General features: G+C 37.3%; 1 long non-coding RNA gene across 1 annotated transcript in view; it reads right to left on the reverse strand.

Moving 5' to 3' along the window:
• Positions 1–1996: 1996 nt before the first annotated feature.
• The window catches only part of LOC137500935 (uncharacterized), a 43256-nt gene continuing 21098 nt past the window's right edge, over positions 1997–24154 (reverse strand). The window contains exon 4 of the long non-coding RNA XR_011018291.1: positions 1997–2295. This is a non-coding gene — a long non-coding RNA (uncharacterized lncRNA). The remainder of the gene's footprint in view (positions 2296–24154) is intronic.

Below are 24154 nucleotides of genomic sequence, written 5' to 3' on the forward strand. Positions count from 1 at the left end.
TTACGATGTTCAAACAAAATTCCAGAATAAGGTGTGCCTGTTTGAAATGAGGGTACTCCTGTGACTGTGCGAAAGTCAAGGTCACTGAAGAAGAGGATGATTGCAGTATTCTTCACTGAACGGGGCATCCGAACCCGGGCTGTGCTAGAAACACAAAGGACAGTTACTGCGAAGTGGTACAGTGAAACCTGTCTGCCTCTAGTCATCCAGGCTCTCAAGCAGCTGTGTCCAAGGTCACAGCTCAACACTTGGCTCTTGCATCACGACAATGGTCCAGCACATCGTCCTAATGTAACAAGGGATTTTCTTGCCAGATCAGGCTTGACTGTGCTTGACCACCATCCATAGAGTCCTGATCTTGCCACATGTTACTTCGCACTCTTCCCAGAAGTGAAGATGAAGCTGAAAGGGCGGCGTTTTGCATCTCGTGACGAGCTTCTGGCAGCATGGGATCAAGAGTGTGACAATGTAACCAAAGAAAAGTGGCAGAGTTGGTTCACTGACTGGTATCAACGTATGGAGAAGTGTACTGAGTGTGGTGGAAATTATTTTGAAAAAGTCTAAAACGTTCACTCACATTGCAAAACTTTCCTAGTGTCCTATTGCATGTTGATATTATCCTGAAAGTTATATTCATTGTGTTCATATTATGAGATGGACAGCAGACAATTGTCTGCTGACAAACGAGATGAATGGTAAGGTTGTACGCTTCACCAAGAGAAAATCCTGTCAATTTCAATTACTGTGTTGGTGGGGTGACCACCTCACAGGGATTGCATTATGTACTTAGGTGTCAATGCAAGGAGACATCTTCATTGGGGTAATCATGTTAACGAGGCTGTAAATAAAGATTGCACGTGTCTTGACATGGCTATGAGGGTATTTATCGGTTGTAGTAAGGACGTAAATAGTAGTGCATATAAATCTCAGGCAATACCCGAATTAGCATATGATTCCAATGTATGTGACCATCACCAGGATTTCTTGATATGAGACCTGATAAAGATCCCTAGTGAAGCAGAAAGATTTGGCTTGAGTTGTTTCAGACAATAGAGTAATTATTACAAAAAATAGTGCAAACTTTGGGCTTGGAAGATTTGCGAAGAGTAAATGCTCGACCAAACCGGACCTTCCCAGCTATCAGTGCAGAAACTGTGTGTAACGGCATTGACAGATGGATAACCTGGAGGGTACAAAATATAAAGAGGTCAAATCTCGGCAAACATTCATTTATAGGAAGAGGAATTAGGTAATTGAATGACTTATTGAGGAAAGTGTTACATAAATTTTTAAGTTTTTGAGATCATTTATTAAGTAAGCAATATTGATACAGTATCTGCCACAAGGTGACAGTCCTAAATGCAGAATAGGATTGCTTGATAATGACAAGACTATTTCCGAATTTCATGGGGTAACGGAAGTATCAACTCGTGCACAGTGCGTCAAGAGATGTCTATTGAGAAGTGACTTTAGGGAAAACGCTTTACTGCATACATTACAAGAATAGGATCTTTGTTTAGTGTGTGTTAACATGTGAACCTTAAGATCAGTCGTTCGAGAAAAGGCACCGCCGCATATATTACACTGGTGCGGTCGTTCAGCGGAATGAATCTTCATATGCATTCGTATACCACGCTTCGAACGACAAAATATGCGACATTCGTCTCATTGGAATGCTCTTTCCTTTGAGTGTGTGAACATATGCTCCCTCAGAGCAGAATTTTGAGAAAAGGTACTGCTGCATACACTACATACATACAGCCGTATCCCCGAGTGAGTAAACATGTGGTTGTTCAGAGTACACCTGCGGGTAAAGGATTTCTGGCACACTGTACAAGAATGTTCTTTTATTGAAGATATGAGTCAAAGTATGATCTTGCAAACTACGTTTAGTGTAAAAGGCCTTATTACATATATTACATTGTTGTAACATTACTCATGTTTTCAAGGTGTTCAGTTAATGAAGACTTTCGCAGGAAATTTCTATTACAGATATTACATTTAAGCGGCCTTTCGTTGGAATGAGTAAAATGATGCCTTCTAAGATCATACTTTCGCAAGAAAGGCCTACTGCAGATATGGCAAACGTGAGGTTTTCAGTAGTATGGATCAGGAGATGGTTTTTGAATTTAGACTTTCGCAGAAATGTTTTATTGCACTCGTCACACGTATATTGTCTCAGACCGGAGTGAATGAAGAGTTGGGTTTTGAGAACACTTCTGCGACTAAATGTCTTAAGGCAACTATCGCACGGATGTAACTGACCTTTGGCAAAGTACTGCAATGTTCTCCACACTGAAATATACATAGTCATTTCTGAGGATGATGACCATGTCATAGTAAACTTCATACCTAAATTTTCCATCCTAGCATGTCTGAAGGGCATTAAAATATATTTTGTCCCTAAATTCCTCCTCATTATTTCCGGTTTTCATTCCCAGATGCATTTAGTTATGACAAAATTATTCCTTTACATTCAAATAAGATATTTTTTGTATGGATGAGATCAATAAAATATGTCTGTAAGTTCCATGAACAGGCTTGTTAAATATATAAATGGAACCTTTGTGCACTGTTATGGCAGATGTGATCATGAAATGATAGATGTGGTCATAAATTCTTATCAAATACAAATTGTTGATAGTACAATAATCCGTAAAAATTCAGAAATGGACCCCTAGGAAATATCATAATGCAAATCACTACCTTTGATTGAGGACGGTCCTCTATTGCCAGAAATCAACAGTGGCTCATAGACAGAAATCTTGTAGAAATCTTTCTGAAATTCATTTTATGAGCATTTCTGTTAAGGCATCAATTCTGTTTATAAAATACAGAAATATTAATGCATTCATCTCATAAGTTTTTTTTAAGAATACACTTCTAAGAAACTCCAGAGCCATTGATAATGGCATGGCATATTTAGCCAGAAGTTCAAAAAATTGTTTGGAACTAAGAGGATTAAAACCAGTACTTTACTCTCCCCTACATTTAGCATTAGCCCACAATGAGTAATACCATATTGCAGCCCCAACATCACAACTATTTGAATTCCTTTCAATAAGGAATGGTCTCAGAAAGAACTGAATATATGCTGCATTGCCTGGTCTACACCCCTTGAGTATTCACCATCTCATATGAAGTAAATCAAAGAGTAATGAAATTACAAACGTGTTCTGAACATCAAGGAGTAAGCAATGTCATGAGAAACATGGACTGGAATAACAGTAGATGTAGGAAGATGGAGGGATAACCCACACTGCAAGGGGGTCATTGGCCCTTATGCAACAAAACTCTGTGGATTGCTTAGATTCCTTCTTGTGGATCTCACACCAACAGATGCTTTCATAAGGAGAATAATGAAATAATCCACTTTATGCTCAGATGTCCCAACTCTTCCAGAATTAAGAGAGATGATAAAGTATGGTCTACAATGATGAGCCATGAGTCTGCTGCACTTATGTGTCATCATCATCTAGCATGTCACAATGATGCAGTTTGATATTTGCAATTTCAGTACTGCTTGTTTTAGCGGATATATAAAGAATAACAAATTTTGCAAACAATAATGCAGAAAGGAGAACGTTTCATACCAATCCAAAGACTGATTCTCAACCAACAACCGCAATCAAAGGGAATGCACAGATTTATGACTCTCGCCTCACAGCAATGTTTTTAAAATGTAGAACTGATAATTATTAGAAAATCAATTAAAGAAAATTTATCTAAACAAGAGGAACATATTTCCACAACCTTCAATTTTAGAGGTATTAATATATCTACTCAATATGCTACTGGACGTTCTTGAAATAGTTGTTTATATTAATGGTGTGTTTTGATCTTGAGAAGAGAAAAAAAGATAACTGAAGAGATAGTTTCCAAAACCCACAAAGTCAGTTCTTGACAAAATTTGCATCTTGTTTGCAATATGTAGACTTATATATGTTGCTAATATCATATTCAGGAACTATGACATCATCAAATGTGGGACTGGAATTTTTTTTTAAATTCAAAATGTACTAAGTCAGACCGGGATATCTTCCGAACTGTGATAAGTTTAATATGCATGGTTACAGATTACTTTGTACTTCACATTTTTGATGAGAGAATAGGGTAACGGCACTACATGTCGAACACCCTTTAAATATTGAACACTTCACACATCTTGTTGCAGAATAAGGATATCAATAAGTTTACATAATATTTCTGATTTCTAAATTCACCCCTCCAAATTTAGCTTTATGTCAATCAATAGGTCGATGAGCGTGGGAAAGTTTCAGAACTTTGGAGTTAGAGGGATTTTGACAAGATAGTTGTATTGTGACTAAGGCGCAGTGTCCCTGTGATTACTGATAAAATAATGTCCTCAGAAGGTTTCCTTTAAATAATAGGTCATATTAACTTACATGATTATTAATTTTTGTATTGTGAGTTTCACCTATTTTCATATTTATATCTAAAATAAAATACTGGTTGAAATTTGACTCCCATTTTATAATATCGAAAGGACATTCAATAAGTGAGGTTCATTAAATACAAAAAACCCACACTTTCGAATGCCACTGAAAATTAATGGGCTGTTTGTGATTTTAATAAGTATAATTTTTTTTTGGGGCACCAAAGTCCGGATTTCTGTGGTCGTGTCTGCTGAGGCATCTATCTGTAACTTGAAAGGGCCTGAAATTGAACCTCATCGGGCATAGCTCATTAAATTACCTTTATGATGCCTTGTGTCTTTTTGATGCCTACATTGTGCTAATCACTTTCTTTAACAATCCTGGCACATTCCAAGGGTTCTTGTCATCGGCAAATAAAGTGCCCCTGCACACCATTCTTGTTGATGCCAGTTATCCTGCATTCTTTGGAAAAGTCATAAATTTTTATTACATTTTAGCAATTTAAAAGTAGAAAGGAGAAAATGATCTTTTTTGCAGTTCATGCTTAATTCCTTAACTACTGCTCAGAGCTTGACAATGGTCAAAATGAAGATGCAAATGGGGGAATTGTTCCAAAAGCTAAAGTTAAACCTGTTGAAGAAATGAAACGGTGTCAGTATTCATTGTCTGCCTTGGCTGAAGCTGTTCAAACAGCAAAGTCTGGTATTATATCACAAAGGGAGGCATCTGAAACATACCAGGTCCCTTTAACAGCGTTGAACGATAAGCTATTTTGACGTCACAAGATTAAGACTGCCCTTGGCCAAAAGCCGTTCCTGAGTCCACGAGAAGAAGAGGGCATTAGTGAATTAGTATTCAACATGGCTAAGAGAGGATTTTTGTTCAAGAAAAATAATTTAATTGATGCTGTTCAGCAAACTGTGCAGCGGAAGGAGCACACTGTTTAAGCATGGCAGACCTGATAAAACCTGGTTCAAATGTTTTATGGGACAGAATCCTCAGAAGAAGGCTGAAACCAGTAGCAAGGACAGGGCTATTGTCTGAGAAGGGAGAATAAGTTGCTAGTTTGCTGGACTGTCATGCTACCTGTATTCTGAGGATGTAATGTCAATTATGGAAGCCCCATCAGGATGTTCAATGCAGATGAGACAAATTTTCTGTTCCATAAGGTTTCAGGAAAGTACCTTGGAGTCAGAAGTTGCTGTAATTTGAAGCTGTTCCCCTCTAAAGGGAAAGAAGGCATAACCATGCTCAGAAATTTCTGTGGCAAGGGGTGTTGTGGCCCAACAATGATCGTCGTACAGTAACATATTACTTCAGCAACTTATCAAAGATAGTGTACCTGAGCCTTGGATCTTCGAGAAAAGTGAAAGTGGCTGGGTGAAGGCCCCAACATTTCTGAGCTACCTTCAACACTTTATAGGCCATGGCTAGAGGTAGAGAAAATTACACTTGCTGTTATTCTATTTCTTGATGGACTTATCCCTTCATCTCAGTCAATATTGTCAAGACCATGCAATAATATTTTACCACCATTTCCCTGATGCCACCCATCTTTTACAACCAGCAGATGTAGGGGTGTTTTCATGTCTACAGGGAGCATAGGAAAATGCTCTTCAAGACGAGAAAATACAAACTCTCGGTGCATCAGTAACCAAGGTAAACTTTGTACCCTTGTTAAAGAAAGTTTGGGATGGTGCCGTTAGGCCAGGTATTGTGAAAAGAGCCTTTTGTAAGTGTGGTCTCTATCCACTAGATACCAATGCTGTGGACTACACAAAATGGGTTGCAGATATTTTGGAACCCCAGTGGGAGGATATATAGCAAAAGAGTGACGAAGGCAGCCCAAACACAATATAGTGTAGAATTCTTCAAAGGTCAATTTGGCATCACTAGTTGTGCGATGCAAGTGAAACTTGACCTCAGACTTAGCACCTGCCTCCCATGTGAGGGGAATTAATGAAGAACTAATATTTGGTTTAATGATCCACCCAAACAATACACTTCACTTTATACACTAGTGGAAGGCAACACGTCTAATGGTTGAAGGTAGTGAGAGGCAGAAATTTATGAAATGCCTTAATTTTCTAGTTGATTAAGAGATGTCACTACAGTTCATTTTAAGTGCCACCTAGGGACAGGGAATGCACTAGTAGAGCTTTTTGAATTTACATCGTACCAACACAGATAGGTTTTGCGGTGATGATGGGATAGGAAATGGGTAGGAGTGGAAACGAAGCAGCCATGACCTTATTTAAAGCACAGCTCCAGCATTTACCTGGTGTGAAGATGGGAAACCTGAAAGACCATCTTGAGGGCTGCTAACAGTAGGGTTCGAATCCACTAGCTTTTAAATGCAAGCTCACAACTGCATACTCCTAACTGCACTGCCAACTCGCTCAGTCACTAGTTCAGTATTAAACCCATTTCTGGGTTGTTATCAGTGTATATTTGTCATCTGTTTCTAAGTTGCCACTACTGCCAAGTCAGTTTAAACCATTCAATCAGTGTTCAGCTTATCCCTATAAATACTGTAAACTTGTAACCATATGTATCATTGTGGATCTTGTATTGTATGATGATAAGTATGGTTCTTCTTACAAGGAGACTAAGGACAAGGCTGGGGCAGCATGTAAGGTAGGCAGCTAGACTTCTATCTATATCTGGTGAACATATCTGTGGATGGCGATGGGACGATACCGGCATTCCCATCTAGCATGTAACAGTCAAGAGTGTGCAACAATTACCTTAGTTTCAATGTAGGATTTCTTCTCCTGTCTTATCTAGGCTGACTATGACCAGAGTGTAATTACCCTAAGGGATATCATGTAATTTTAATACACAAGTGTGTATCCTCTTTTTCCTTATTCACTTTGCTTTTTGGTTACTAAACTTTCCTAAATTCTAAATTTATATGCTTTTGCATGTTTGAATTAAATTTCTATTCATCTTAGCCAGTAAGTAGTATGGATTATCTTCTGTGTCACCCGGCCTTCTGACTTATTAGGTTTTATCCCAAGTCATGTCATGTGGTCGCTTGAGTGGTTTAGCATTCCAGCACATTTCTTCCAGTCATTTCTATTTAAAACTTCTTTTTTGTTATTCTTCACACATATATTAAGGGCTTCTGCTTCTGTGTTCTAGATCATTTCGAGATCACTATTTTTATTGCCTCTTCTTGTGATAAGTGCAGCGTGTGTCATGCTAAGCTGTTTAGCATTTCCACCGGGGAAATACGAGACATGGTTTTTAAGTAAGGGCCGTTTTGTTGTAGACACTAGTAGTTTAAGCGTGTGTGTCTCAACAAGCGCAAGCATCGTGTGCCAGCATGCCTCGGGAACAATGGTGCTCGGTTGCAGCTCTGTTGCTAACCTGTACAGTTCTGTTCTGTGGTTGCTGAAATGTTCAAAATTATCGACTCGCCCGCCCCGTGAGAGGTTTGGTCTGTGATATGGCTTTTGTTGGCAAGGAACCTATCTGCTGCAGACATTCACCCAACAGATTAGTGAAGTGTACAGTGCTAATGCTATAAGTGAAGGCAAACTGCACAAGTGGGTACAAGACTTCAATGATGGCTGTGGCAACGTCCATGATGAGGCCCGCTCCTGTTGCACATCTCAGATCACAGACGATTTGGTGGCTTCAGTTGAAGCAAAGATTCGTTAAGCCAGACACTTCACAATAACACCTCACTCAAATGCCTCTCCTGATGCTGTGAACTCTTGGTTATCAGAGCAGGTGGCAAGTTTCTATGAAGAGGGTATTGAAAACTTAGTTGTAAGATATGACAAGTGTTTAAACAAACTTGGCAGCTATGTTGAAAAACAGAATAAAGTATGCAGAATCTGCAAATAAATGTGGTGTTTGAAAATCATCTTTCATTGTGTAGTTATCTTTAAATGGTCCTTACTTAAAAAATATGCCTCGTACATATAAATGTGAATTCTGGTCCATCTGGCAATTGAAAATAAAATTTCGGTGTCCCATCACCTCTAAGCTTCAGCTTCCTGAAGTGAAAACCAAATATTCTCAATACCAGAGAATATCCGCACCAAAGATTGTGTCAAAGACTAGCTAATCTTGGTAAAATTTATTCCAAAAACAAGGACTGATAAGTCTTAAAAATGGGGGCTCCTTCTCCCTTGTTAAGTAACAAGTTCTAAAGCTTCACCCTTGTTATATTTAATTTAAATAATGTAATATTTAATTCATTGTATATTATGTTGTTGTTGTTGCTTTGAATAGAACAGAAAAGGAAAGAAAAGATTATTTTGGGAAAATATCCTAAATTCATTTTTTTGGGTTGTCATTTGTCCAGATGTCTCTTGGCCCTGCCACTTATTCCCCTATACTTCCACTAAACTCAGTAAGAAATAATAATAATAATAATAATAATAATAATAATAATAATAATAATAATAATAATAATAATAATAATAATAATATTGTTTATAAGAGGGTCCGTGGAAAATCTTTGAAAGGCACACAATTGTGTGGGATTTTTACCCACTAAAAACCATACACCCTTTTCCCATGATGTGTATCATCACCCCAGAATCGCTCTCGCATTACTTCAGGGTGATAACCTGCTTACTTTATCTTTCAGACTTCTTCTTTCTTCATTTCTCCTTTACGGACATTCATACGCTTCCAAATTCTTCTTCTGACAAAAGATATCCTCCACATACTCTGCCATGCAATCCCAGCATAATAATAACAATAATAATAATAATAATAATAATAATAATAATAATAATAATAATAATAATAATAATGAGGATGATGATGATATGGTGACAGCTATCATATGCATGCTAATGTGACACCACTTGGCTGCCCATTTGTCAATTCTGATGATCTACTTAACCCTTTTTAGTGCTAGGTAAAAATGTAAAGGTGAGGTCTAAAAGTGCCAGGCTGTTTTAACAGAAAATGTAGGCTTTCAGAGAAAAGAATGTAAGTCCTGTCTTTAAAATGATTAAAGCGAAACTTAATAAGGGAGTGGAAAATATAGTCATCTAAATTCAGAATAATTTTCAGAACATAATGAAATTTATTCCTCACGTTATCTATATAAGTAAAATTGTAACAACTGTATGTCTGTACGTTGACTATTTTGGAGAAATTTCCACACAGTTATACATTTCAGGTGCAATAATGACTATCTGCATAGTTTTTAGCTTTGGTGTCTGTTTGTTTGTCTATAACTTAAAAAACTACTAGATATATTTCTACTAAATTTCATACAGTCAAACCTGCCCTAACGGACACCCTTATTCAGTGGACACCTCCATATACGGACAATTTTCCTCAGAACAGATTTTATTTTACATAAGACAAGTGTTAAATTGGCCTCATTTTAACGGACACCTGGAACTCCGGACAGCGGACATTGTAATTTGTCCCGTCCACTTGACTTAAGTGGACACTTCACAAGTTGCCGGACAATTTATTACGCCGGACTGCATGTCATCCTTTCTTTTAAAACCATTCTTCAGACACAAGGAAATACCTTTTAAATGTTTGTACTATTTCGCGAGTAAGGGGAGAGGAGGTACATCGGAATGCAGTTATACCTACTGGTGTATAGGCCTATTCCGAGAATTCTAATTGCCCAGTAACGCTGCCAAAGACCGTTGACTCACAACTTACCTGGGGATTTTCTTCCCTTCTTGCATCATTCTATTCATAACTCAGATTGTTGCTGATAAGGTCGAGCTCCTTGAGAAGGAAAAGACAATACAGGCGCTAATTAGTAGCATTTCATTTGTCTGTTAAACATGAGTAACAACGGATTACTTCACGAAGCTGTAATGTTTGTAAATGATATAAAATCACTTACAATAACTCTCTATAAAATACTAACACAGAAATTACTTAGAATAATGAAATAAAGATATGTATGCTTATAATTAAGGTGGATGTTCTTTGTCGTTAAAATGTCCGATTTTTACAAACTTGTTTTAGCGGACACCTCTCGTAACGGACATTTTTCCTCAGAACTGACAGTGTCTGCAGAAGGGAGGTTCGACTGTATTTAGATTCCACCTGTCCTTGGCTAGGTTTTAGGGCTAATATTGTTTCTAAATCCCTTAAGTGACTGGGAGTCTATATGAAACCAAAACCATGATTTTGCACTTCCACAAAGTATGCATAACGAAACTTAATGGAAAAATACCGGCCTTAATGTAGATCAGATTCTAAACCTTTTTTCTCATGCGCATCATTTCAATATGAGTGATAAGGGAAAAATCATTAATGCACCGTTTTTCGGTACAAGTCCCACCGGATTTAACTCAAGAGTGGGTGTTTGTGAAGCATATTTCTTATAAATTGAAAACTACTGGAGATATTTCAATCAAACTTCATATTTAGCATCCATCTGTATAAAGCTAAAATTTAGGTCCATACCATGTCAAATTCCTGGAATGGACTGGGAGTTTATAGGGAACCAAAACCGTGATTTTACTCTCCCACAACATATACAAGACCAACCTGACTGGAAATGACCTACCATGAAGGAAATCCATTTCTAAAACTTTTTTCTCATGGGTTTTTTTTCAACAGGAGGATAAATATGGGAGATATCATTCACATACAATTTTCAGTACAAGCCCCACCGGCCTTACTCAAAAGTGGGTGTGTGTAAAGCATATTTCTTATAACTTGAAATCTACTAGTGATATTCCAACCAAACATCATAGTTGGCATCCACCTGTCCATAGGTAGGTTCCTACGTCCATACCATTTCAAATTCCCTTAATGGCCTGGGGATTTATAGGGAACTGAAACAGTGATTTTACTCTCCCACAATATATACAACACCAACCTGACTGGAAATTGATCAACCTTGATGGAAATCCATTTTTAAAACTTTTATCCCATATAGATTTTTCAATAGGAGAATTAATAAGGAAGATATCATGAACAGTCAGTTTTAAAAGCTAAGTCCACTGGACATAGCCCAAAAGGTGTTGTACGTAGAGCAAATTCCTTAGCTATTTACATAAAATTGTAATGACCATGTACACTGACTAATTTGGCAAAATATTTGTACAGTTATCTGCTTAAAGTGTAATAATGACTATCTGCATATCTGCTAGCTTTAGTTTCCTGTGAAAGTTCTCATTTTAACCCCCCTTCCCCAAAGCAAGATTGAGCCACAATCTGCCAGACAAGCTAGAAAAAAGAAATTTGGCAAAATTTCCGTATCTGTAATAAACATGAAGCTTCCAAGATCTTTAAATATTTCATTTTTTACCCCCAAAAAATATCAGAAAATTGAGGCAATTTAATGTTGGTTCAGAACCTCGTTTTGAGCAATTTCACGACAAAACGGTAAGTCATATCACAAAACGGATGGCACTATTTCAGTTCAATTTGGAGTGATCTACACATTTGGTCCTAAGATGTTTTGTCATATCTCTATATGTTAAACTTCTCCTTATATCTCGATTATACCTACATTTTCTCTTTGCACACGTATAATTCATAGTTACAATCACTTACATGAAAGGTAGAATCATCTAAACCTACAAGAACATTGACTCACCCAGTATCCGTACGTGACCCAAATTCAATGTTGGTTGTGACGTGAAAATGGCAACTAATATTTATTTGGCTTAATGGAATTGCAACATGAAAACATCTATGAGTAATTGTTTATTTATCTGGCATGTCTACTTTGAATCGAGTCCTTATCTAACGTTCATTGTTTGGAACTGTTGCCTAGTTGTGGAATTTACCATGCTTATTTAATTCAAAACTATATCTCCTATTGTTACGTATTTGCTGGATTTATCTGATTTGCTCGATTTTAATCGAGGGCCATGCAGCCATGCTCAGTGAGCACTTGGAATGCAGGGAGCTGGGTACTTCCACCTTCTCTGTGTGAGAGCGAGGCAGTCTCTCTATTGCGTTGGAGATTTCAACATGGCTGCGTTAAGTGGTGCTCTTAAAGAGACATCTTTGCGTAATGGGAGAGCCTTAGTAATGGAGCCTGACCCTGGTGGATAACTCTGAGGATGTTAGGGCTATGCTCTTTATTGTTTTAATGTTTCTCAGTGTGCTCCAACCTTAAGTTTTTCATAGGTGTAAGAAGAAAACTTTGTGTGTGTATTAACCGTTAAACAACATGGCAAGTATTAGTACTGAATAACTCTACTTAAGTAAGTACTGGAAAGTCTATATTATGCAAGTGATCTCGTACAGCCAAGGACCACATCCTTTGAAACTAGAACTGTAAACACCTGCAAGCAAAATTCATTGTATCGGTTATGCAATAAATTCGTAAAAGAATGTAACTATTTTATGTGGGAATTTGGAACCGCCAGTTATGCGTCTATGAGGTTGTATTTTGTGTGAGTTGTTTAATCTTACTGTGTTGCAGTTTGTACCTTGTTTGCCTACCCATTCTTTGAGGGGTTATTATTATTATCATCACCATTATTATTATTATTTTTGTTTTTCTGTTATTTAATTTCGGTGTTGATTTTCCTCCCTAATTTTTCTTCGTCGTTTGTATTTTCCTTCTAACCATTGCTGTTGCCTTTGCCAGTTAATTATTTGGATGTGATCGTTATTTGCATCGTTCCGTCTTTAATTAATGACACCTCATGTACGTATCCTAGTGTAATCCAAAGCTCCCTTCTTTCTGAATTATCTAAGCTGTAGGCTAACTGCTTAACAAAGAAAATGTGATTTCTAACCTCTTGCATAAATGATTATTATCATTATTAATTTTAATAACATCAAATCTGTGAAAAATTGAAATTTGCTGGTCGATATTTAACTTTATTTATGCCATTCTCTTTACGTTTTCTTGTCACATTCTCCCCATTGTTTGGCGTCCTTGCCTTTGTTATTATTACGTAATGGTCATCTCTTTCTTATCTTATCTGATGGACACGTTATTAAGTTTGGTGGCTTTGATGATTATATGGAGATGACGGCTTGGCGTCAGTAAATGGTCACTCCTGGGGTGTGCTTCCATGTTCTGTTATTATGTGGGAATGTATATAGTATTTTTCCATTGGTATTTTTTATTTAGTGGGGATAGTTTTCCGCCTTTGTTTTATTATAATTTAATCTGGATTGGTTTATTTATGTAATTTTAATTCGCGGTTTGGAGCCACTGATTTATTGTACGTGTGTTCTTGTGTGTACCTTTGTGTGTAACTTATTATTCGTTAGATGTGTAGCAAATTTCAATTTTTAACAGTATTAGTAATCGTGGGCTTGCATACTCCTTTGACTATTTTATATGTTTAAAACGAATTTCCATGTAATAATTACCTAGAGTTTATCGTTCCAACATTTCTGGTTGCAAGCAATATTTTCCTTTTTTTAAATATTCTAAACTTTCTGTGCGTTAAGGTAACTTAATTGACATTTTATTTAATGGTAATAGTTATGAGTTTTCCAACTTAAATTTTTGAGGAAGCCTATGTTAATGTCAGCTTCATTTCATCTTAATTTAAATTTCATTATAAAATATTGTATCTCCCTGTAGTTTTAATTGCATTTTGGTTTGGTTTTAGAAAGCATATATATATTTAACTGTTCTTATATTATACTGACTTTCAAATTTTATTTATTAAGTAAATATTCCTTTTTTTTTAAATTTAATCTTGTCTGTTATTTAGTAGTTAGTAATATTGACCTGGCAACCTGTCAATGTTAATGTAAGACCCTGGCCTTTCTCCTTCGTGTTTTTGCCCTCCACGCTTTTATTTTGTGCTACTGTCCTTACAGTAAGTATTATGTTTGGTTTTCATTTTGATGTTTGTGCATTTGCATTGTTTTCTACTAGTTTTGTGTACTTCGTGGTAAGGTTGCAGTAGTGTTTGGTGGCATTTCGTTGTGGTTGTTGTTGTTCTAACAACTTGATAAGTTGCCCAGGTCAATGTTGTTTGCTGCCAAAAAGAGACCAACCTTTTAAACTTAAAAATTGTAAAACTGAAATGGATCCAAGTAATTGTTCTTACTGTGTGTTTCATGTGTGATCGAGACTTCCTCGTTGCTGCCCTCTTGGCCTTGAAGTATGGCATGGCTCTGTATCTGTGTACTTGCTGCTTGCTTTATTTACCATGTTCTGTGGTCATGGAATCCTGTTGAGTTTTGGGGTCTGCTTATTCTATTCCTGCCATGTAGGGGTAAGTTGAAGACCATTTTTACTTCTATTTATGATTATAATGAAATATTTACTTAATCTACTTTCTGATTTAAGTAACTGAAAATTTCTTCCACATTTTACTTTAATGAAGTGAAGTTCTTTGATCTTGTTATCTGCACCCTCTTGTTGTACTATTAGTTTTGCTGGAATTGCAGTGCCTATCATTGGAGGGATTTACTTGCATTCATTTGTGTTGGGTGTTGAAATTGCTGTTATAACCCTAATTTCATCTCTAAGTGATGGTATTATTTCAGCTTCGTTCATGGTCCAGATTGAGTGTTACAAATTTGTATTTTAATTACATTTTTCTCTTCCAGTGACAGTGTACCCACCTTGCTGTTTGGCCTGAACATGTGAAATTGACTTACAATCTTGACCCATGGTGACTCTGTCCTTCCACCTTTATTTTTACTGTTCTGCCTTGTCCTAGATGCTATGTGTCATGTGTTATTATTGTGAGTTTTATTTAATATGGTGAGTTCTCATGTTGTTGGTGATTCTTGCTTATGTATATTGGTTTATATCTGGGGCATGTATTCTGGGAGTTTCTTCCTATTTTGCCTTATGAGGTCTTGTGCATGTTCCCGTTCTTGATATGGTGTTGTTGTGGGTCTGTATTGAACTTGTGAATGACTGTCATATGATTATGCTATATTGATGAGAATCTCACGTGGAACTGTTGTGTTTAATGCTTGTGGCGTGTTAAGTCAATGTGGGGTGCCAATAAATATTTTATTCATACCAGTGGCAAAAGGAACGAAAACCTTAGCATAGAAAATGAGATGGTCGACCCACAACAACAAAGATCGTCAAAAGATAATCATTAGGACACCACAACGCTCAAGGTAAACCAAAGTTATTTCACTGGTTGTGACTTGTCGGACCACGGAAAGACTTGCGCCCAATGCCTCGTTGGGTGAAACCTAGTATATCAGATTTTATCATTCACCAATCAGCAGAGCCAGTGGACGCCACGGCGGGCTACCCGAGAGGGGTGTCCATGGTAAGTACAATTTTTTTTGTTTTAAAAAGAAGAAGGGAAAAGGAAAAGGTAAAGAATGAGAGAGAACGTACAACTGACCAAATGTAAGAAAAGGAGAATGGTTTTAAAACAAGTTGTATTTTAAACTTCAAATGACTAGAATAAGCAGGGTACAACAAGCAAAGAAGGGGAATTACAAACTTTTGACAAGGGCTCAGCCCGTTTGACAACCAAGACACAATCAAGAATAATTATTATTAAGTTTTTTGGGAACTATTATTATGACTTTCAAGAAAAGCCCAAGACAAAGGTTCGACAGGAAAAACTAGAATCAACACCTATATAAGTACACAAACACTTTAATTAAGAAACAAAGCCACTAAATCTTTATATAAACAATGATTTAAGGCCACCCTTACAATCTTCATTTTGCACCCAAAGGAGGGCAGGAGAGTTATAGTGCATCGGAGGACAAGAATTTTTAGAACTCAATATCCGAAAGGAAGAAAAGGAAAGAAAAAGGAAGCAGAGTACGGAGGGAAGAAAAGAAAAAAAAAGGGGGAATGAAGAGGGGGGGGGGGGAATCCTTCCAGGCTGCTTAGACACTATCACGTTGGCAATGCAAACGACCACTCGGGTCAGTAAAAAGTTCAAGGTGTGGCAACACTACTCTCACTTGTCCAAGCACAGTTTATTCTGGTGTATGAGATTGATAAAGGTTCCAGTCTGAAGGACTTAGTTAGAATAGAAACCATGAAACCACTAAATAATTTAACATTCAAAGTTCAAATCTTGATATTGACCGCGAAAGATATAAAAGGTTGTAACTTTTTGCTCCCCCAATCTGTTGGTAAATCAATGCAGCAATTCACAAATAAAAGTAGGTAAAACGTCGCAACGGACCAGCCGTTGGCAAACAGTTCCGCTCTCTCCACTAGAGTTGTTTTCCAACTGAATGTCTGACCGCCGAGAGTAAGGAATAGCTTGCTTATATAGGTGGTGAACATATTCGAGAAGTTACTTGATGAAAAATACCTAGGTGTGACGTCACAACGAGGAAGCAGCAGCAGTGCCAGAGAGCAGGGCAGTTAGTGAACAGCTGGGCGAGCAAGCAGATGAATGCAACAGAAGGCAGAAGGTAAGACATAGTAGAGCGGTCGTAACATGCTATTGGGCAGTGTTCTTGTTGTCATGTACTCTGAAACGAGTTTCCTCATTGAACGGTGATAGGCTACATCTGCATGGTTCATCTGAGATTGTATTATCTTTTAATTTGATGTGTCCATGTCAGGTAGTTCCGTCAGTTCTGTTGTGGAGTGATTAATTTCTGTAGCTCATGTGATTCATGTCTTAATTCTCTTGGTACTACTCATTCCCTTTAATCACCTTCTTCTGCTGTGTGCATGTACTTCACTCATGTCGTCTTGTTGTAATGGGGTGTGGTCTTAATTTATTTGTAAATACGTGAGTTCCTTAACCCGGTTAATTGTGGTCATTGTGGATTAGCTTCTTCCCCTTGCATATTTTCTGTCAGGTGTCTGTATACTAAATTCTTGCTCCGAGTTTCATTCTTTGCTACTTATGATGTGTGACTGGTGTCACGCATGTGTGTGATCTTCTGGTGCTGGTTAACGATGTCAGTTTTAGCCATGTGTTTGAATGAATTTTTCATTCTTCCTGATTTTTCATTGCTAGTCCTGGTGGGTTGCTGCATGTGTTCATTCTTGGTCATCCTAATCTCTTGTCGCAATACCTATGTGTTGTTACTGGTGCTTCAAGGTTGTTGTGTGGGTTCATATCTGAGTTCTGGTGTGGAGTACAGCTGGCTTATCGCTGAAACGACCCTTCATTTTTACTGTGTCTTCATGTTCGGAGTATGGTTATGGGTCTCGCAATTGTCGTGTGGTTGTCGGTTCTGCTCGTTACCTAATAATTGTGGAATCTGTTCTGAAATTAACCTTCTGCATTAAATCTTCTTTCCTGTTCATTTTCTATGGAGTTATGGGAGTGTATTTTGTAACTGATGTCATTTCGTGAATGTACACTGACCTGACCATGTCTTCATTTGATGTCTAGTGATATGAGAGCTTATGTCTCTTTTGATTTGTATCTGTGGATCAGAAGTTGTATGTGATCTGGTATTATTCTGAAAAATCTGTGTACGAGAAGCTTTCCTTGTGCCCTATGGATATTTATGTGTAGTTTCCTCCGAATCTGCTAAATTACATGGCTTATTCCGTAGTTGGTGCCTTGCTAGTTCCTTATCTGGTTTTGTAACCTAAACCCCTTGTAATTCTGTTGCTTCTGGCTCTACCCTGCATGATTTTGCAATTTTATATTGTTGCCTGGTTGTCATCTGACTGTTCTGGGCTCTATTCCAGTGAGTGTGGGATCATTGGGGATAGTTCGTGGACGGTTGCTAAAATTCCTTGTCCGTCGTTGGGGTGTGAGACCCAACTGTTTGATCGAACGTTCTTCTCCATCAATTCGTGCTCTTTGTCATCGGGTAACCTATCATTTCTTCATCCTTTATGTTTTATTATATCTCGTGTATTCCGAATGGCTGGTAGGGTGTCTGTGGTGATTGGCATAATCCCACAGGGTGGACTGTCATTATGCCACCATATTATTAGTCCTGGGTTATCCAGAGGTTCTTCTGAACACTTGATGGTTGTGATAATACACCTGTGCTCATAATATTTAAAGATTATTTATATGGAGATGTAATTTTCCCTAAAGTTTGGCCCTTATTATGCTACGTAGAGCTGGTTTTGGTTGATGTAATGTTGTTTTCATGTCTTGTCAGTTGTTCCCTACTGTCCTGATTGTAATCGTTAGTTGTCATGTGATTGCTGACCTTGGTAATGATTGCTTGGTAATCTCTTGCAGACACACCTTGTGTACACCCCCCCCCCCCCTCTATTATTCTGCATGCAAAGTCTCCAGTAATTGCCATTGCTTGCTTCTTATTCTTGGTCGATTATCCATGTGGTCTCTGTGTTATGGTTATGGATGGTTCTGTTTACTGTAAATTTTCTGCCTCTTCGTAACTTGTTTTCCTAATCTTCATGTTCTGGGTTACCTGATTTCTGTAGACGGTTTGTCATTATGTGTTCTGCAGGGTCCATCTAGTAATATGCTTTGCCATTGTTACCTCCCTTTAGCCCCTGGTCTTTTATCTTCTCTGTTCATTGTCTCGGGATCCTTCTGGTATCTGTACTGTCCTGTGGGAATATGTAATGTATGGAAGAATGCTAGTATTTCATGTAAATGAATGTGTAAACTATAATGGTCTTCAACCTATTAATTTGTTCAGTCTATTGAATTTTACTTAACTTGCTGGGACTAAAACTACTGTAACTTACTACTGGAATCCATGAGCCACCTTAAATATTCTAAATTATTTCCTTGATCTCTCGTGTTTAGTCTTGATACTAGTATGTTGAAGTCTTGGAAAATTTCTGTTAATTTCCCTTTTCTTAATGTGTAAATTTTATTCAAAGGTTGGATGGTTAATACTATAACACATAAGTTGGTAATTGAAAAAATTGGTGTATGTTTGCTTACTAGCCAACGAAAAAATGTAAAATAACTTTGTTATTTTGGCGATTCTGCAAATGCTGAAACAAACAATGTGGTCTGATATAATTACACATTAACAATGTTACTTCTATGTTTAACTTGGGTGGAAAATTGGAGGTATTATCTCCAATTTGGTAAATTTGGACACATGGAACTTGCGTAATTCATCTGAACATGCTGAAACATTACAAAAGTGTCTTGGAAGTCTAATGGAAAAATTTTCTGGTCCCTAACATGTCTGGTTGAGTCATTTCCGTTTATTGTGGTCTGTTATGTACACTTGGAACCTCTCTTTCTGCTCGTGTGTGTGGTGTTTCAGTTATTCGCACGCCGTTACTCCCATGCATTTGCTGATTGGTGATCTAATGTGTGTAATACCTGTGGTTGCCTACTGCACTCTGCACTGGTATGATCAATGTGCTGTATCATGTACTGTCAACTTGTGTGGTGCGCGATGAGACGCTGGCCATGTTGCATCCCACTCTGTTCACACTCAACATGTTGATCAGCTGGTATTGTGTGAAGGTCAACATTCCTGCAACCGAGTAAGACCATTTCTTGTTATTTGGACTTGAAAAATTTGGTGTGTGTCATCCTGTATCCAACATATCAAATATTGGTTTGGATATTGAAATTATACCATAGGGCATATTATCCATTGTCTTGGACTTGCACCTCCCCTGTGTTCTGGCTTATGGAAGGGAGGAACTGTGACATGAAAATGGCAACTAATATTTATTTGGCTTAATGGAATTGCAACATGAAAACATCTACGAGTAAATATTTATTTATCTGGCATGTCTACTTTGAATCGAGTCGTTACCTACCGTTCATTGTTTGGAACTGTTGCCTAGTTGTGGAATTTACCATGCTCATTTAATTCAAAACTATATCTCCTATTGTTACGTATTTGCTGGATTTATCTGATTCGCTTGATTTTAATCAAGGGCCATGCGGCCATGTGCAGTGAGCACTTGGAATGCTGGGAGCTGGGTACTTCAGCCTTCTCTTTGTGAGAGCGAGGCAGTCTGTCTGTTGCGTTGGAGCTTTCAACATGGCTGCATTAAGTGGTGCTCTCAAAGAGACATCTTTGCGTAATTGGAGAGCCTTAGTAATGGAGCCTGACACTGGTGGGTAACATCCGGGGACGTTAGGGCTATGCCCTTTACTTTTTTAATGTTTCTCAGTATGCTCCAACCGTAAGTTTTTCATAGGTGTAAGAAGAAAACTTTGTGTGTGTATTAACTGTTAAACAACATGGCAAGTATTAGTACTGGATAACTCTACTCAAATAAGTACTGGAAAGTCTATATTATGCAAGTGATCTCGTACAGCCAAGGACCACATCCTTCGAAGCTAAAACTGTAAACGTCTGCAAGCAAAATTCATTGTATCGGTTATGCAGTAAATTCGTAAAAGTATGTAACTATATTATGTGGGAATTTGGAATCGCTAGTTATGCGTCTATGAGGTTGTATTTTGTGTGAGTTGTTTAATCTTACTGTGTTGCGGTTTGTACCTTGTTTGCCTACCCATTCTTTGAGGGGTTATTATTACTATTATTATCGTTATTATTATTTTTTTATTTTTCTGTTATTTAATTTCGGTGTTGATTTTCCTCCCTAATTTTTCTTCGTCGTTTGTATTTTCCTCCTAACCGTTGCTGTTGTCTATGCCGGTTAATTATTTGGATGTGATCGTTATTTGCATTGTTCCATCTTTAATTAATGATACCTCATGTACGTATCCTAGTGTAATCCATAGCCCCCTTCTTTCTGAATTATCTAAGCTGTAGGCTAACTGCTTAACAAAGAAAATGTAATTTCTAAAATCTTTCATAAATAATTATTATAACTATTAATTTTAATAACGTCAAATCTGTGAAAAATTGAAATTTGCTGGTCGATATTTAACTTTATTTATAACATTCTCTTTATGTTTTCTTGTCATATTCTCCCTTGTTTGGGGTTCCTTGCCTTTGTTATTATTACGTAATGGTCATCCCTTTCTTATCTTATCTGGTGGACATGTTATTAATTTTGGTGGCTTTGATGATTATATGGAGATGATGGCTTGGCGTCGGTAAATGGTCACTCCTGGGGTGTGCCTCCGTGTTCTGTCATTATGTGGGAATGTATATAGTATTTTTCCATTGGTACTTTTTATTTAGTTGGGATAATTTTCCACCTTTGTTTTATTATAATTTAATCTGGATTGGTTTATTTATGTAATTTTAATTCGCAGTTTGGAGCCACTGATTTATTGTTCGTATGTTCTTGTGTGTGCCTTTGTGTGTAACTTATTATTGCTGTTGTGTTGTTGTTGTGTTGCAAATTTCAATTTTAAACAGTATTAATAATCGCAGGCCCATGTACTCCTTCGACTATCTTATATTTTTTTAATGAATTTCCATGTAATAATTACCTAGAGTTTATCGTTCCAACATTTCTTGTTGCAACCAAAATTTTCCTATTTTTTAAAAATATTTTAAACATTCTGTACGTTAAGGTATTCGTTATGAGTTTTCCAACTTAAATTTTTGAGGAAGCCTATGTTAATATACGCTTCATTTCATCTTAATTTAAATTTCATAATAAAATATTGTTTCTCCCTGTAGTTTTAATTGCATTTTGGTTTTAGAAAGAATATATATATTTAACTGTTCTTATTAAGTAAATATTCCTTTTTTTTTTAATTTAATCTGGTCTGTTATTTAGCAGTTAATAATATTGACCTGGCAACCTGTCAACGTTAATGTAAGACCCTGGCCTTTCTCCTTCATGTTTTTGCCCTCCACGCTTCGTATTTTGTGCTACTGCCCTTACGGTAAGTATTACGTTTGGTTTTCATTTTGATGTTTGTGCATTTGCATTGTTTTCTACTTGTTTTGTGTACTTCGTGGTAAGGTTGCATTTGTAGCTGTCATATTAGTACCCAAGAGTACTGCACTGTGAGAAAACCTTACCCAATTTCACCCTATTCAATGTTTCTAACTCAATTTTACCCATAAAATGTTGTATGGCTTTTAGTGCTGGGATATCCCAGGATGGGTTCGGCTCATCAGGTGCAGGTCTTTCTATTTGATGCCTGTAGGTGACCTGCGCGTCATGATGAGGATGAGATGATATTGAAGACAACACGTACACCCAGCCCCTATGCCATTGGAATTAACCAATTAAGGTTAAATTCCCCGTCCCGGCCAGGAACCGAACCCAGGACCCTCTGAACTGAAGGCCAGTACGCTGACCGTTCAGCCAACGAGTTGGACAATTTTACCCATAAATAGATAAGTCAGGAGAAAATATCTTAATACCAGCCATTTAGACTGCTAAATGAGGCGCATTACGGTACAATCAATTTGTCGATATGATGTATCATTTAGCAGCAGTTAATCCGTAAATGAAGGTTTGCAATATTGCAAACATGCATACGGTATACTTTGTATATCGATTTATATATATTCATTGAAGTCGATTTGTAGCGATGTAGAAAGGGTGTGTTTGCAATTATAATTAATATTTTCATCGATAGTGACTCTCAGCAGGAGGGTGTCTGCTATTGTAATCATTACTCTCCACATCGAGTTTGACTGGCAGTAGGAATTGGATCCTTCTCCAACTCCTTTGTAACTAGCATTACTAAGGAGGGACTACCATTGTAGTTAATAATTCCCTTCTCGATTTGACTGGCAGAAGTCAAGGGAGCATGAAATTTTGTTGAAAATTCCCCTAATCAATTGTGTTTGAGAGTAGGCAAGTGTGCCCGCCATTATAAACAAATGTACCCATCTAAAATTTGACTGGCATTAAGCATAGTGGCCTTGCTATTATAATAGAAACTCACCAACTCGGTGTGACTGACATTAAGAAAAAGGGCCTGTCATTATAATGTTAACAGCACAACTCAATTTTGACTGGCAGTAGGGAAGTTCCAGCTATTATAATAAAAACTCCTCAACTCTAATCTGTCTGGAAGTAGGAAAGACACCTGCTGTTGTACCAAAAACTCCCAAAAATTGATTGTGACCATGCAGCAGGTAATGGGGCCTCCCATTATAATAAAAACTTACCTAATCGATTATGAACGTTAGTAGGCCAGTGAGCCTGCCACTATCATCACAACTATTGCAACTTGCACTTTACATTGGAAACAATGTATGGGAAGCTCCCCCTGCTGTTTCTGGATAACGTTGAGAGACATGCAATTTAAAAAATCTTATTCACTGCACATACAGTAATTCACTTTAATATCCGTATATAATGTAGAATACCGTACCGAAGCATGGGTACATTTGTTAGATAATTAATTAAAATAATTTACTAATGAAAATAAAAGTTGAAAAATTTGGTAATTTCTATTATCACACGCTTACAAATAGAGTAAAAATGAATACTGGAAGGCACACATACATAATACAAGAACCAAGAAACACCTTTCGTTTGTTCTAAATATATCTTAGGGGTTTCAAAAATCTGAAATTCTAAAATCTAGCATATTGAAATATACACCAACAATGGCAAATCACACAAGTAGAGACAATGAAATTATGACAGTGAACAGCCACATAGCTAATGACTGGTGAGTAAATTGGTGAAGTCTTGGACTCCGCGGACTGTGATTCCGATCTTGGTGATGAATCAACTGCCAATATGACTGTTCATAACAAAGCAAGTGATACTGATAATGTTGATAACTATTACTGATTGGAAAGAAAGGTATGTTGACCAAGACAATCCTGCACAGGCTTCACAACATTTCCTTGACTCATTAGTTCTTTAATTTCCTCCTCTCTTACACAACTCTTCTTACACTTCGACGCCATGCTTTTACAAGTCAGGCATAAACAAGTCAAGGAACTTTAAACACTGCTTGAGATTATCAATAAACAGAAAACAAGAGAATGCTGTCAGAACATGGTAGCTTGAACTCTCCTTAACGGTTGTGCCAAGATTAGGTGCCATTTTTGGTCTAGAAGCCTGTCAAAGAATAAAGGAGAGAAGCATCTCCCAGAGCAACTCT

The sequence above is a fragment of the Anabrus simplex genome, chromosome 5 (assembly GCF_040414725.1).
Source record: "Anabrus simplex isolate iqAnaSimp1 chromosome 5, ASM4041472v1, whole genome shotgun sequence".
Taxonomy (NCBI): Eukaryota; Metazoa; Arthropoda; class Insecta; order Orthoptera; family Tettigoniidae; genus Anabrus; species Anabrus simplex.